This window comes from Hyaena hyaena, unplaced genomic scaffold, assembly GCF_003009895.1.
Source record: "Hyaena hyaena isolate Hyena2069 unplaced genomic scaffold, ASM300989v1 scaffold_47, whole genome shotgun sequence".
NCBI lineage: Eukaryota > Metazoa > Chordata > Mammalia > Carnivora > Hyaenidae > Hyaena > Hyaena hyaena.
The window spans coordinates 1301285-1319002 of NW_024080679.1; the positions used below are offsets into that span (position 1 = coordinate 1301285).

Here is a 17718-nt window from a genome sequence, read left to right on the forward strand (position 1 = left end):
AAATGATCAAGTCATAATGGAAGGCAGTATCGTGATTGTACTTTGACCCTGTATACAATGACCAGGTTGAACTCACTTTTTAGTTCTGGAAATACTTTTTGTAGGATCACTAGAATTTTCTAGATAGACAATTTTTTAATGTGCAAACAAAGACCATTTCAAGTCTTTAAGCCCTTAACCGTAATAGTAGGGCTAAACCTTAATCTGTGTAAAAGATAATTTCCATAGCACCTGACAATGAATTTTTAAAGTATGCAACAGAGTACGAGAAACAAAATAAAACTGTAGCGAATGCTGGCTGTGGTATAGGAAAACCCTTATTTTAAATCTGCTTTTACCATATACTAAATATGTGAAAAAGGGAAAAGACATTTAACTGCTCTGATTTTTATTCCAATTTATAAATGAGGAAACTAATACTTAATCCATAAAACTGTTGTGAGAATTGAATGAGAAAATATACACGTAAGAGCTTTGTAAATCGTAAGATTAATATAAATATTTAGCACTCATTTTTTGTAAAGCTCAGCAAGAGGAAAAATGTAGCCTTTAAAAATAAAATTAAAATATTTTAAAGAAAAATTTTCAAATAAGAGCCACTCTTCAGAAGGAACAGTATTACGGGATTTATTTTTAGGTTTTTGTTATTGTTGTTGTTTTTGTTTTGATATAAGTAACACATAAATATAATAGATCATTTTTTAAATGTTAGTAATATAGAGTGGATATTTTAAAATAAAACTGCGTATTAGCCAGTAAAAAAATTCTGTTGATGTTTCTATTGATGGTTTATACACACACACCACACAGAGGGAGAGAGGAATGCACATATGTATGGATTTTACCTTAATATGGACTGCTATTCCATAAATACTTTCCATCAAGGCACTGTTGAAGTTTCCTGATCATATACATGTTTCTTAAATATTCATATTCAATATTACTTCTTACCATTTTGCAACTTGACCTATTTTCCCTTTACCCTTTCTGGACTCAAGAGACATATACTGTCACTTCTTTCTATGATACTTTACTATCTTTTTTATGAAATCAAAGGTATTCAGTGCTCATCACGAGTGCCCTCCTCAATCCCCATCACCTACTTAACCTATTCCCCAACCCACCTCCCCTCCAGCAACCATCAGTTTCCTATTGAGAATCTGTTTCCTGGTTTTCCTCTCTTTTTTTTTCCCACTTTGTTCATTTGTTTTGTTTCTTCAGTTCCACGTATGAGTGAAATTGTATGGTATTTGTCTTTCCCTGTGACTTATTTCCCTTAGCATAATACTCTCCAGGTCCATCTGTGTTGTTTTAAGGGGCAAGATTTCATTTCTTTATAATGGCTGAGTAATACTGTATTGTGCATATATACCATATCTCCTCTATCCATCAATCAGTGGACATCTGGGATGCTTCCATATTTTGGCTATTGTAAATAATGCTGCATAGTAGTATATGTATCTTTTCAAACTAATGTTTTTGTATTCTTTGGGTAAGTCCCTTGTAGTGGAATTACTGGAATATATGGTAATTCTGTCTTTAGCTTTTTGAGGAAACTCTATACTGTTTTCCACAGTGGCTGCACCAGTTTGCATTCTCACTAACAGTACACGAGTGTTCCCCTTTCTCCACATTCTTGCAAATACCTGTTGTTTCCTGTGTTATTAATTTTAGCTATTATGATAGGTGTAAGATGATACCTCATTGTAGTTTTGGTTTGCATTCCCCTGATAATGAGTGATATTTTCTTGTGTCTGTTGACCAGTCTGTATGTCTTTGGAGAAATATCCATTCATGTCTTCTGCCAGTTTTATAATTGGAATATTCATTTTTTTGTTGTTGAGTTTTATAACTTCTTTATATATTTTGGATACTAACCCTTTGTCAGATATATCATTTGCACATATCTTCTCCCATTCAGTAGGTTGTCTTTTAGTCCTATTGATTGTTTCCTTCACTATGCAGAAGCTCTTTATTTTGAAGTAATCCCCAAAGTTTAGTTTTGCTTTTATTTCCCTTGCCTCATGAGACATATCTAGAAAAATACTGCTGCCAAAGACAGAAATTACTGCCTGTGCTCTCTTCTAGGATTTTTGTGATTTAAGGTCTCACATTTAGGTCTTTAATCCATTTGGAGTTTATTTTTTTGGATGATGTGAGAAAGTAGTCCAGTTTCATTCTTTTGTATGTGACCATCCAGTGTCCCCAACACCATTTGTTGATGAGACTGTCTTTCCCATTACATATTCTTGTCTCCTTTTAGCAAAGATTAATTGATTATATAATTATGGGTTCATTTCTAGACTCTCTATTCTGTTCCACTGATCTATGTGTCTATTTTTGTGTCACTTCCATACTGTTTTGATTACTACAGCTTTGTAGTATATCTTGATATCTGACTTAGATTAACTTCAGCTTGTTCTTCTTTCTTTAGATTGCTTTGGTTTTTCAGGGTTTTTTGCGGTTACATACAAATTTAACAATTATTTGTTCTAGCTCTGTGAAAAAATGCTGTTGGTATTTTGATAGGAATTGCATCAGATCTGTAGATTGCTTTGGGTACTATGACATGTTAATAATACTTTTTCTTCAAAGCCGGGAGAATGAAATATCTTTCCTTTTATTTGTGTCTTCTGTTTCTTTCATCAGTGTTTTATAGTTTTCAGAGTTCAGGTCACCTCCTTGGTTAAGTTCATTCCTAGGTATTTTATTCTTTTTTGTGCAATTGGAAATGGGAATGTTTTCTTAATTTCAAATTCTTATACTTCATTTTTAGTGTATAGAAATGCAATGGGTTTCTGCATATTGATTTTGCATCCTGACACCTTGCTGAATTCATTTACCAGTTCTAGAAGTGTTTTGCTGGAGTCTTTCAGGGTTTCTCTATATTGTATCCAGTCATCTGCAAATAATGAAACTTTTGCTTATTCCTCACGAATTTAAATGCCTTTATTTCTTTTTCTTGTGTGATATCTGTGGCTATGATGTCCAGCACTATGTTAAGTAAAGGTGGTAAAAGTGGACATCCTTGTCTTATTTCTGATCTTAAGGGAGGGAAAAGCTCTCAGTTTTTAATCATTGAGTATGATGTTAGCTGTGGGTTTTTCTTATATGGCCTTTACTATTTTGAGGTATGTTCCCTCTAACTCTACTTTGTTGAGTGTTCTTACTATGAATGGCTATTGTACTTTGTCAAATGCTTTTTCTGAATCTGTGGAAATGATCATGTGGCTTTTGTCCTTTCTCTGTTGATGTGATGTATCATGTTGATCAATTTTTGGATATTGAACCACCCCTGCAACTCAGGATTAAATCCCACCTGATTGTGGTGATGATTTTTTCTTTTTTGAGAGAGAGAGAATCTCAGAAAGGCTTCATACTCACTGTGGAGCCCAATGTGGGACTTCATCTCACGACTCTGGGATCATGACCTGAGCCAAAATCAAGAGTTGGACACTTAACCAAATGAGCCATCCAAGCTCCCCAAGGAATGACTTTTTTAAAAATGTATTGTTGGATTCAGTTTGCTAATATTTTTTGCTTCAATATTCATCAGAGATATTGGCGTTTAGATATCTTTTTGGTAGTGTTTCAATTTGGCTTTGGTATCAGAACAATACTGGCTTTATAGAATGAATCTGGAAGTTTTCCTTTCCCTTCTTTTTATGGAATAGTTTGAGAAGAATAGGTATTAACTCTTCTTTAAATGTTAGTTAGAATTCATTTCTGAAGCCATGTGTTCCTGGACTTTTGTTTGTAACGAGTTTTTTTATTAACTGATTCAGTTTCATTGTTGATAATCTGTCTGTTTAAATTTCTGTTTCTTCCTAATTTAGTTTTGGGAGATTATATGTTTCTAGGAATTCATCCATTTTTTTTTCCTAGATGGTTCAATTTGTTGGCATAATTTTTAATAATATTCCCTTTTAATCCTTTGTATCTCTTTGGTGTCAGCTATGTGTTTTCTTTCATTTCCGATTTTTTTAATTTGAATATCTTTCTCTCATATGCACACACTGTCCCTCCCCACCCCCCCACTTTTTTTGATGAGGTTGGTTAAAGGTTTATCAATTTTATTGATATCTTCAAAGAAGCAGCTCCTGGTTTCATTGATCTGTTCTATTGTGTGTGTGTATGTGTGTGTGTTTGTTTGTTTTTAGTTTCTAACTCATTTATTTCTGCTGTAATCTTTATTTCTTTCCTTCTGGTTTGGGGTTTAGTTTGTTCTTTTTTCTAGCTCCTTAGGTATAAGATGAAGTCATTTATTTGAGATTTTTCTTGTTTCTTGATATGGGCCCGTATTGCTATAAACTTCTCAAATTTCTCTCTTAGAATCGCTTTTGCTGCATCCCAAAGATTTTAGACCTTTGTGTTTTCACTTTTATTCATCTTCATGTATTTTTTGATTTCCTCTTAGATTTCTTGGTTGGCCCATTTGTTGTTTAGAAGCATGTCACTTAACTTCCATGTATTCGTGTTCATTCCAGACTTTTCCTTGTGGTTGATTTCTAGTTTCATAGCAATTTTTGTACATTCCATCACCCTATGTCTTTTGATGGGAGGGTTTCTTCTGTGTACATTCAAAGTAATGATTGACAGGTCCTTATTGCCATTTTGTTGCTTGTTGTATGGTTGTTTTTGTAGTTCTTCTCTGTTCCTTTTTAATTCCTTGCTCTCTTCTTTCATGGTTTGATGGTGTTCTTTAGTGATATGCTTGGATTCCTTTCTCTTTATTTTTGCATAGCTTACCTATATATATATATTATATAATATATTATATATATACTATATATAATATATATATAATATATATAATATATATAATATATATATTATACTATATAATATATATAATATATATTATACATATACAATATATACCAATATTACATATATATGTATATATACACTGTATATATAATCAAAATATATTTATATGCAAAATATATATAGGCATAGAGCAGTCTATATTAAGTTGATGGGCACTTAAGTTTGAACCCATTCTTTACTCTTCTCCTCTCCCCCCACATTTTAGGGATATGGTGTCATACTTTACAACCTTTTATTTTGTGAGTCCTTTGATTTTTATAGATATACTTTCTTTAAATACATTGTTATTGTTTTTGCTTGTTTGTTTTACTGCTTTGCTGGTTCTTACCTTTCAACTCAAAGAGTCCCCTTTAATATTAACATTTCTTGTAGGGCTGGTTTAGTGGTGATGAATTCCTCTAACTTATGTTTGTCTGGGAGACTCTATCTCTCTCTTTCTATTCTGAATAATAGCCATGGATAGAGTATTCTTGGCTGTAGATTCTTTTTCTTTTCAGCCCTTTGAATATATCATGCCATTCCTTCTATCCTATAACGTATCTGTTGAAAAATCAGCTAATAGCCAAATGGGTTTTCCCTAGGTGTAACTTTTTTTTCTCTTGCTGCTTTTAAATTCTTTATCACTACTTTTTGTCATTTTAATTGCTGTGTGTCTTGTGGACCTTCATGAGTTGATTTTGTTGGGGGTTCTCTGTACCTTCTGGATCTAGATTTCTGTTTCCTTCCTCAGACTTGGGAAATTTTCAGCTATTATTTCTGCAAATAAGTTTTCTGCCCCCTTTTCTCTCTCCTATCCTTCTGGGGTGCCTATAATGTGAATGTTATTATGCTTGATGGTATTATTGAGTTCCCTGAGTCTATTTTTTCTTTTTATTACCATTTTTTCTCTCTACTCTTCAGATTAACTGCTTTCTGTTACTCTGTTCCCCAGGTCACTGATCCATTCTTCTGCTTCCTCTTGTCTACCATTTATTCCACTACTGTTTTGTTTTTTTTTTTTTTAATTTTAGTTATTAAGTTCTTCATCTCTGATTGGTTCCTTTTTATTTGGTTAAGGGCCTCACTGTGGTCCTTCACTGTTTTCTCAAGTTCCGTAAGTATCTTTATGATCATTACGTTAAATTTCCAGTCAGGCATATTACTTCTCTCTGTTTCATTTAGATCTCTTGCTGAGATTTTGTCTTTTTGCTTCATTTGGGACATATCTCTCTATCCCCTCATTTTGTCTAACTCTCTGTGTCTGTTTCTATGTATTAGGAAAGTCAGCTGTGTTTTCTACTCTTAAAAGTAATGGCTTTATGAAGAAGAGGTCATGTAGTGTCCTGCAGTACAATGTCCCCTTTTCAGCAGAACCTGGGACTTCAAGGTTTTCTCCTGCATGTATTATATGTACTCCATTGTTGAGGGTGAGCTTCTTTTGCCTTCATTCCAGTCATCTGCAATGGCGCTCATTGCCTTTTGAGGGCAGAGTTAGGTTCGTGTGTTATTGGTGGGCGAGTCTGTGGCACCTTTCGGCTTGAGTTCTGTCAAATCAGGCATTTTCCCAGAGATACAATGGTACCAAACTGTAGGGCTCTTTTCCTGTGTTGTCCCTGATAAGCTTGCATTGATCAGTGGGGTCTGCTCTCAGACTAGATGTCTGTCCCCAGCCCACTGCTCCAACCACAGTCAGACTGGTGTGTGTGGTTATTTTCCCCTCTTCCTGGGGCACAAAGCAGTTTGGAATGCTGTTGGCCCCTATTGGGGCTGCTTGCACACTGCTAGGCTTGTATCACATCAGTTTCCCTCCCTCTCTCAGAGAGTCCTTGGTCTCAGAAAGTCTTTAATCCTCTTCCAGTTATAAATATATTGTTTATGAATATAGAATCATGGCAGGATTTTTTTGTTTGTTTGTTTCCCTTTTCAGGTCTTTGACTATTTCTTTCTTTTGTCTTCTGGTAGGAATGGTGTTTGAGAAAATGTCTTTTGTAAATATCTTTGTTCTTATGCATATACCATGTCTTTTTTCCCCCTACTGACTATTGTGAAGATATTTTCTTTGCCTTTTTGTTACAGTAGAATGAAGAAGATAAGACAAACCTTATATTTGTTTTTTTGTCTGTTTTGGTATGTATTCCGTTTGGAATTCTTTGAGCTTTTTGCTTCTATATGTTGTTATCTGTTATTTAACTTGGAAAATTATTAGCCATTATTTAAATATTTCTTTTGCCCTGTTTTCTCTTCTCCTTCTAGGATTCCAATTACATTTATGCCAGCAAACCTTATATTGTCATATAGTTTACAAATACTCTGTTCTATTTTTTCTGTTGTTGTTTTATTTCTTAAATTCTTTTTTCCTCTTGTTTCAGTTTGAGTAATTTATATTGACTCATCTCCATATTTACGGATTCTTTTTTCCTCAGCTGTGCCACATCTACTAACGAGCCCATTTTTCATCTGTGTTACTGTATTTTTCATTTTCAACACTTTCACTTGATGTTTTCCTCATAGTGTCCATCTCTGCTAAAACTATCTATCTGCTCTTCACTGTAGTCTACCTTTCTATTAGAGCTTGGTAATGGGCATTCCTTTACTTCTGCTAAGCCTTTATTTGGGTATTTTAGTCAAAACAGTGAGGAGTTGAATTGGGTTTGAGATTTGTAATTGCTGTGGTACTCTCAGTATACATAGATCTCAGAATTTTCTGGAGGTATATATGTTAAGGAGAGAGGCTGATTTGCTGGAAGACAGGGTTGGGATTAGGGTGCCATAAGTGAGGCATTTGCCTTAGATGTAAAATTTAAGGGCATGCTAAAAACTCTGTCAGCAAGATAAGTAATATTTTAATCCAGTATTTAAGAAATTAAATTAATGGGAAAAAAACCATGATGAACAAATATCAAACTTTAAAATAAAGACAGGTTGTTGTCATTTTGTTTTACTATATTATGTTATTGTCTGTGGGAACAGCCTGTGGTTCCCAGGGCTTGCCTCCTTGCTGGGCAGGTTAATGAACATTGACCTTGGTGTGCAAACTCACTGGGCAACTTGGGCTTTATAAAGAGGTATGTGTATTGAGTGTTGGGCTTTTATTCACTTTTTTCACTTGGTTCACAATATGAAAGGGTATTTTGATGAGTGTGAATAGGGACACAGTTTTTCTTTTGCCTGAGGCTTCAGTACGGTTTGTCATGGACTTCCAGCAGATTTTTCTCAATAGCTCCCCTTATGCTCAGCTTTAGGTCGCCCCTTTGTGATATTCTAGGAGTGTTTCTCTCTATGCTTCTGTACCTCTCCTAGCAATGTTTCACTGTTACTTGTTAGTTATTGCTCATTAGTTTGTTTGGAGCAAGAGAAGGAGTTAAGCCTCGGTCCTAAGTAGGTGCCATGTCCCTGGCTCCGGAGTGGGTTGCTTACTGGTCTCATTCTCCAACTCTGGGCTTTGCTCCTATTGCTGTCCTTCAGCCAGGGAGAGAGAATATTTTTTTTTCTCTTTTTATCACATCAGTGGGTTCACAGAAGTGCTCTAAAGATGATGGTTTCTGTTGCCCTTTCCCTAGACATTTAATGTTTTGGTCCTTCTAACAGGACAGAAAGATTGGAGTAGGACTTTGTGCCTGTCCCCAGCAGCTGCTATTCTCCTGCCCCAGGCCTGCACCAGGAGGGATGAGATGCCTTCTTAAAATTCATTCAGTGAGGTCCAGTGAAAAGAGCTTTTAAGTGGGTATCTGAATCCCTGTATCTGCATTTCCCAGGGGGCTCCACACTCTCATCACCCATACTCAGCATCCACCAATTTGTAAACAATTCTAGCTGAATTCTTTGTACCGGTGTCTGGCTGTAGCTGTCCCAGTTAAGCAGGTGCATCTAATCTATCTCTCCCTATATGAGCTTGTCTTTCCTTAGATTTTGAGCTAGTTTATTGCCTTGTAGCCTCAGCTTTATAATGAATTCAAGAGAAATTGAGAACTTTGCAATTTGTCATTTGTTATCATTATAAGGGTAGAAATGATGGTCTTTCCAGCTCCTTACAATGGAATAGAAACCATAATCCTATATATGTTAAATTTTTTTGTCTCTTCTTAATCTCTCGCAAGTTCATACTAAAGGCATATATCTTACTTTATTTCTTATATCACTTACACAGTTAGTTTGACATTGTATGTTGCATTTCCTACACTTTTTGTTGCTACTTATAAAAAAAACATTTTTAACTTTTCACATAGTTGTAAATATACAGATAATAAAAACAAACTTATGTCCTTTTAAATTTTTTTCAAACAAATGCATAATTTTAAATTGGAATGTCACCAATTAATGTATAATGAAAAATGTAAATGTAAACGGGCTGGAAATTTGTACGGAATGGTCAGTTTATTCTCTCCCAGTCTGTAAAAGGAGCTAAATATAGTCAGAAGTGTATCTGCTGAACTGAAACTGAAGGAAGATGTTACTTGAAGGACCCAGTGGCTCTAATAGTTGTATTTATTCATTAAATGTGGGAGTCGCTCTTTGGGACTTCCTCTCCCAGTCTGTATCAGAAGCTGACTAATCAATCATAGTTACTTGGCATCTCCTTTTTTTTTTTTTTTTTAAGATTTCAGGAAGTGTATATTCAGTATGAGGAGAGACGGTGTTAAAAAAAAAAGTAAAGGGAATATTTTTCAGAACTCTTAGTTGTGATCATACTATGGTTTGGTTGTTATCCTATTGATTGTGTATTTTCATAGGCTTTTCCGTGACATGTCTTCAGAAAATCTCTTGTGTTATGTCATACAGAGGACTAATCCCATACCTCAGTGGGCTTCATTTGTTTTCCAGTTTTGTGGAGACTCATTTTGTGCATACTCTTTTCTGTAGTGATTATTACACGATTCCCCCTGCCCCCCGCCCCCCACTACCCCAATACATTTGGAAAATCCTGGATAATGGGTAAGATAATGCATGTGCAGGGGTGTATGGGAAATATATTTTCTGTACTTGCCTCACAGTTTTGCAGGGAGCCTAAAACTGCTCTAAATAATTAAGTCTGTTTTTATTTCATATAATATTTCTGAAGACACAGTTCAAATAATTTCCACATTTTAAGACTTCTGATAATTATTTGATACATTTAAAATTCCAAAGTATTATGCATCTGCAAATGTATTTCAGTACTTGATTCTTTGTACCTGCATCTCATTAGATTTTATATCCTACTATTTATCCTTTTAGATGACTCTTATTCTGAGATTATACCTTCTTCTGGATAATACAATATATGGTTTCCTTTCTCTTCTCTCAGAATTAATCTGTTGTGTCCCTTCATAGTTTGGGCTTTCATTATATATGTCAGGCTGTCAAATTTTTGACATTTGACATTCAGGCTGTCAGGCTGAAAATGAGAATCCCTTATGAGTTGTTATGGTGGGTAAAAACTCTAGTTTATTTCTGTTTTCTTCTCTTTTTAAGAAATAAACAGAGTGTATACTGTGAGATAAGTTCTCTTGTATTTTGTTTGTTGTCAAAAGGTGATGTCTTATACCTAAAATCCTTCCTTCAAGAGCATTATTTTTTTTATTTTCAGTTTTTCACCTTTTAAATATAGCACAACATAAAAGTTTCATGGATTGACAGGCATTATATCACAATTCTAGCTAGACTAGTACTGTTTCCTCAGGGATCGTCCACCAAGGATATTTCCCCCCATATTTCTAATGACGACATATCTTAAAACAATGGGCCCTGAATAGCCAACCTGTTTCTTTGTATGAATTCAATTCATGTATGCTCAGGATCTGATCATTCAAGTCTTTTGTGGGTTTTTTCCTACATATGCTGAAGATCATGAAACATGACAAACTCGTTGAGTGAAATATGCAACATTCACACATATTTTTTTGTGAATCTATTCCACGTGATTGTTAAAGCCACACAATTTGAAATACATATTCCCTCCTATATCCCCAGTCTCTCAAACCTATTAAATGATGGCCCAAATACATAGTAATTCAACAGCATACCAATAGTACTACCACACAATAACATGAGTTTCATTTATGTTGATTCAGTTTGAGCATAGAGACTTGCTTATCTCTAATTTTTTTGCAAATTTTCTTAAAATCTGGCAGATTAGGCTGGATATCTGCATTTCTGAGTCTGTAAAATTATTAATGATTTCTGAGAAACTTTGTTTGGTTTATATGAATAGTCTTTGAAAACTTTCTACAATTAAATGTGACAAAAAATGAATTTTATTCATAATGGCTATTGGGATACGTCACAGTTTTTCTCCTTACTAGAGTGGAAAATCCAGGCCAGTTCTGATTTATGATAATGAGTGTAAAAGCTGTCATGTCTTAAATTCCTATTATGTACAAATTCCTTTGTATATTTTATGTCTAACTTTCACAACAACCTTGTAAGTTAGATAATATTGTACCTGTTTTAACTGATGCGTCTGAGGGGGATTCCTGTAAGAATTCCAGCCTTTAAAATGTTGACAGTGTTTGATCAATTCCCTCTACCCTAAGATCTATGGATTTGCCAAAAGCAAATGCAGCATTTGCAAGGCTCTGTTGCTTAAACAAGATGAAAACTTTATTTTTTTTTTTAAACTAAAACTATAACATATGTTTCAAGCAGAGATTTATCCTGACTTGCAGTAGCTTGGGAAGGTCTAAGTATCACCTGGCATTTTCTTGTCATGGGCATCCGTAGTCTAGCGTTAGGACTTTGTAGTGTTCACCTTAAAAGATAGATAGAATCTGAGGCACTGGCAGTCAGCTAAAATATAAAGCACGAGTCCCTAACTCTGGTGACCCCTGTAGTTATGGTGGATGTTTCCAAAAGGATTGTGGGGCGCCTGGGTGGCTTAGTCAGTTAAGTGTCCGACTTTCGCTTAGGTCATAATCTCGCGGTTCTGGGTTCGAGCCCCGCGTCAGGCTCTGTGCTGACTGCCAGCTCAGAGCCTGGAGCCTGTTTCAGAGTCTGTCACTCCCTCTCTCTCTGACCCTCCCCTGCTCATGCTGTCTCCCTCTCTCTCTCTCTCTCTCTCCTAAAAATAAATAAAACATAAAAAAAATTCAAAAGGATTGCTTTTATAGTTTCTGCTGAACTGGGAGAGTATAGTAGCTGCTACTAAAACATGTCCTGTGGACACTGCGTACATAGGTGTGCCCTCGTATGGCACACCTGTTATTCTCAATGCCAAAAAGTAAGAAGGAGGGAGTGGGGATGAAGTCAGCAATTGTCTGTACTTCAGACATCAGGAAATGCCTGGAATTGGCTTACTGCATCCTAATAGCTGATGGCATCCCAGAACAACATGGGAGCTGCTGGAATAATACCCAAAGGTGAAGCCTTTGTTGTGTATGCTTTCCTTAGACACTCCTTTAATTCTAGAATGAGGGCCATTTTCTTTATGAAAGAATCCATTCTTATTAGTGCAAACAGCAAGGTACATGTGCATCTAAAACACTTAAAAACAGAAAATACCAAGCTAATGTGTGTGTGGGTATCTGTGTGTGTGTTAAGCATTTAAAATAAGTCTGGGGACTACCTCAAGAACATGTAAGCTGGCATTGGTGATGTAGCGGCGGGCATAGCTGCTTTCAGTAACACTTAGTTCTTCATTGCCACACTGTAATGAATGGCTACACCTGGGTTAAATTTCAGGGAGTTTTTTTCCTGTAAAGTTTGAGTTTTAAGTTTCCTCTATACACCATACTGTCTCTGTGTAGTTTGATCTTATTCCTTTGTTTTTTTGTGTTTTTTTTTCCTGTTACAAATTTGATGCTTATAATACAGTCTTGTTGTTTATATTCGCTATACGGTGCATTCAATCTCCAGGACTTACTGATCTCCTTGGGAACTTAGTTTCTTCATAGTTTTGAGAGTGAATACTTGACATACAGTCTGATTCTCAATTTTTCTTATCCATGAATTTTATTTTGCCAGCATGCTCAGACTTCGTTGGACCCAGGGAACAGAATAGGGCAACTAAATTTACAAAATATTTACTTAGAAATAAGAAGGTCAGTTTATTGATTTATAATGATTAATGTAAGCACAAAGAGTACACAAAACTTGTGCCAGTTAATCAATTTGGTTTCATCTCTGTAGGAAATTTTATAAAGAAAGCAAAATATAATAAGCAACTTAGAACGAGGTGAGTCAGAGAAAGGGAACGTACTTAGCTGGTTTTAATAGCTCTGATGTCTAATGTATGTACTTCTGTCGTAGGGATCTATTTGCTTTGGAATCTTATGTCAATTTATCTACCCTACTGAAAAGCAAAAGAGAACATTTGGCTTGATTTGGATACTTTTTATCATCTAGGAGCAAGGATTATGTACTGACTGGGAAGGGGATTCTTTAGGAGAAGAGGGGGAAGTTTTAAGCTTAACTAGTAAGCATAGAAGGGGTTGAAGTATTATATTCCAGAAAGATTATCAGTCAGATCTTGAGGAGGGGGAAGCAAAACAGAAGAGAAAAGTGACAGAATCTGACTAAAAGAGTCATAGGAACAAAGAAGACATTGGACCAAGTGGAGAGAGTTAAGGGTTCTCATTAAAAGTTGCCTAAGCATGCACTATTCATGGAGGGCCAGAAACTAGACCCTCCGCCCTGTGGCAATTACATGCTAGTAAGAAAAATCTTCTGCAAATGAAGTAAACAGTAATTAGGGATAAGTGGGTAGTTGGTCTAGATAGTGAGGTTTCTTTTAGGGAAAGTATATCTATATTCCCAAGATGCAAATGCTTGGACAAAACTACACAGGGGAAGCAAATTAACCTCCAGGTAGAATCACCGTGAGTGTGGCTGCCACAGATTGGCGGTCTGCTGTGGGTGCCCTGTGTTGTAATTCAGGTTTCATGAGTGGCATCTCCATGGATCTGATGGTTTTACAAAATGGTAATCAGCTCTTGGTAAAGTTGTAAAGAAGATTCAGTCTTATAGTCATTCCTAGAATAGTCAATGTATATTAAATCCATGCAATAAAAAAAAAAAAACTCCTGATGTTTATACTTAAAACAGAGTTATACCATAAATTTAGGATATTATAAACATATTTTATCTCAAAGAATGTCCTGTGGGATATCTGAAAGTCTTGGCAAAATGCAAGGTGATTCTTCAATGGTACAGAACGATAAGTATAAATCCAGCCATCTAGTTCCCTGACCCGTCTACATTAAATTCCAGAAATGACTCCCAACCATTGTGATAACCAAAACACTCTTTCAGATTTCCAAAGCACTAGAAGTCACAAAAGGGCCCCTAAGGACAGTTCTTCAAAATAAATGCATTATTTGGGGGTATATTTTATGGACCAGTTTAAAATTTTTCAAAACACTAGAATTTTCTTATTTGCCTCAGATGAGTCATCAATCTATGAATTTTTTTTTCTCAAATTGAGTATCTACATGTGTTCAAAAATACGATTAGGGGTAGGGATGAGGGGTTAGTCAAACACAAATATCAAAAATAGAGCTGTGTGAGTCAGTCAGGACAACTGTATATTTCCTTTTTTAAAAAAGTGTATTTATTTATTTTGAGAGAAATAAAGAGCAAGGTGGGGCAGAGAGAAGGAGAGACAGAATCCCAAGCAGGCACCACACTGTCAGCACAGAGCCCACCACGGGTCTCCGTCTCACGAGCCGTGAGATCATGACCTGAGCTGAAATCAAGAGTCAGATACTTAAATGACTGAGCCACCTAGGTGCCCCAAGTTTCTAAATTTTTGAAACAAATGGAGGCGAAGCTGTTATGAACACAAAGATCTCTTTATGGGAAGATAGAGGTCAGAGCTTGACTTGGTTGTTGACCTAAGTATCCAAGGTCTGGAAAGTGCTTGACCCATGGGACTTGGGGAATAACAAATAGGTTGTCATGAGCTTGTTTTCTAGCAGCCTGAGGTCTCAAAGTAACGCCTGCTTTGAAAATCTCTAATTACTGAGAACATGGATTCTAAGAACCCATAGGTTCTCTAATTACTAAGAACATGGGTTCTCTGTGATCTCAGCTTGACTTCAGATACTGATGCTGTTATGATGACACTTTGGCTACTATCTCAGGATCCACAGGTCCTGAGGAAGATTACCCATGCTTCCTTGTTGCTTCCTTGTTGCACTCAGGGATTAGGGACTATGAACCAGAATAGGGATGTGAAAACATTTTAGCCTTTAGCCAGAGATGTGACATACAAGCTGGTGTGGAACAAATATACCAGCTCCCCCTTCGCTGACTTGTCATCAGCCCGGCAGACAGGTGAGGAGGCTGTTTCCTGTTGCCTTTGCTGCAGCTTGCAGTTTTCACTTACGCTTGAATTTATGTCTCTTTCTTTATTCTTTTGGATTCTCTCTGTTGTCTTTACCACTAATCTCTGTCTTTTCTCACTTAAAATTTTGTTAACAAATTAGAAATGCTAAGGGGCACCTGGGTGGCTCAGTCAGTTAAGTGTCCGATTATGCAGATCATGATGTTGCAATCCATGAGTTCGAGCCCCATGTGGGGCTCTGTGCTGACGGCTCTGAGCCTGGAGCCTGCTTAGGATTCTGTGTCCCCCATCTCTCTGCCCCTCCCCCTCTTGCACTCTCTTTCTCAAAAATAAAAAAAATAAAACTTAAAAAATTGAAAGTTAAAAAAATAGAAATGTTAAGCTTGATTTAAGTAAGAAAGGCTAACACGTTTGCAATTGGGGTAATTGTGCCTTCCCATCCATTTATTTCTGTCTTGGGGCATGGCTTTTTTTTCTCCATCCCCAACCCCCATTTATCATTACCAGAGTTTGCACTGGTTTTTAGATTTTACTTACTCCCCTCCCACAGCCAGGCTTTTGCCAACCATCCACCATATACAATATTGCAGCTACAAGCTGTTCTCAGAAAATCCACTCAAAATAGCTGAGGAGCAGCTGCTTCTGTGATATTTTCAAAAAGAAGAAATTTGTATTTGGTTTTACAGGCAAAGGGCCTGTTGGCTTTGCACAGAAAGAAATAAATGAAGTCCTTCACTCCAGTTGAAATTCTCTGCCCCTCACTCTCTAGCTCCAATTTCAATGTATGGATAAGTGGGCAGGGAAATGGAAAGATGGTTCTGGAAGAAAGTGTGCATCATTTGCTTAAAGACTGTTCATTTGCTTCTCATATTTTTGCAACCGATATTTACAAGTAGATTAACAAGAGCTAATTTATGGGTACAAATTGGAAAAAAAAAAAAAGGCCAGTTGAATCCGATTAGCATTTTTTAGCATTTTTTGACTCATTTGTCAGTCACCTAGTATAACACTGGTGGGAGCACTTTAATAATGTAGAGGAAACGTATCATTAATGTGTGGCATGCTTCTTCTTCTCTTGAAATTTAAAAGCTTTGAGAAATTTGGGAGTGGGGCTAAGTATCCTTAATTTTTTTAGTCTGCTATTATAAGTCTCTTCTTCCCCTTCCCTCTCACACCTCCCCAGGAAGCGCTTGAAAGAACAGTGTGGCTGTCAGGATGGAACAGAACAATTAGGTGTCAAGGATGCAATTAGTCTAAGATTAGAGCATTAGGGACTCTAAATCATGGCATCTGAGACCAGGCAGCTAGGAACTAGTAATTAGAAACTACTTTCTACTTATTACTTCCCGGAAAAAAAAAATGTATTTGTGTATTTCCTGTGAGATAATGTTTAGTCACTGTACAATTATGGTTTACTTGAGCACTTGATGCCATATCTTGATTCCGGAAGAGTTGAAACACCTCTGTAAAAGGAATACTCCTGGCGGTGGGTGTGTATTAGCAACATATCCCATTGCCTGTAAAGTAGATTTTATGCTGCAGATCAAGCAGGGCTACAAATAATCACACTTCTTGTCACATGCTGTGGGATCACATCAAGCATTATAAATTATTAGAGAATTCACATGGACATCATGTAATACCACAGGAGTTCCATTATGATTTACCGTTAATTAACATCCACTGACTATATTTCAAAGTGCTATTGCTCTGTCACACCACAGGCTGTTATACAAACCATAAATGCTATCAATATTCCTGCATTTATCTAAGCTCCAACTGATTAAAATGTGATTTGTCCCATAATACCTTCTTAGTTTGATATGTGACTTAGATTGCTGACCTAACATTACTTGTATCTCAAGTTGTCACGCAGTCAATTATACTGAATAAATGCAGGGCTTAAGAGCACAGAGGAGAGCCAGTGTTGGAAGGCAAACGTTACTCCCATAATTTAAAGAGAGAAAAGAAATACTAGGAAGAAAAAGTTGAAAAGTTGGGGGGGGGGTTCTGTGTCAATGAAAACAAATTGTAAAGGCTGTTAGTTTCTAGGAAAAGATCATAATTTAGTTTGTCCTTTACACTATAGGTGAATGGAGTATTCTCAATTTTGAAGGGAGAGCCTGCTTGCTTGTTTACTTTTCTCCATTCTTCCATCTCTCTTTCTTTCCCTCTTCCTCCCTTTTCTCACATACATTTATTTAATGCAGATTCCATGTTCTTTCCTTAGTGGGCCAAGGAGAAGTCAGAGTGTTTAGATGTAAGGGCACAGAATAAGCTCTCTCCCCACTCACACTAGATTAAATCGCAGTATGAAAGAGTTAACAGAGTTTGTTTTCACCATAAAGCTATACATCAAATAGTAGACTTTCATAGGATGTCATGATCAAGAATCTCCTTAGAGATGATCTCATTGGACACCCATCAGAAAAAAGAAGCCAAGATGATCAGACAAGGTCAAACACCAAGTTCTAGGGCACAAGAAAATCAGGAGAACTCCCTTCTCTTAGAACTGAGCCAACACATGTTCTTCCTTCTTATACTTTCTTTTATACTTTGCTAGCCTAGAAAACAAATAACCATTGCAAGATAGGCTAATTTTGTATTAGATAGCTTAAACACTTATTTTTCTTCAAGGAAAAAACTCCTAA

The 17718-nt window shown here is 36.2% G+C and overlaps 1 pseudogene; it reads right to left on the reverse strand.

Annotated features, from left to right (window-relative positions):
• Window positions 1-17718, reverse strand: part of LOC120230790 — a 55326-nt pseudogene that overhangs the window by 25435 nt on the left and 12173 nt on the right.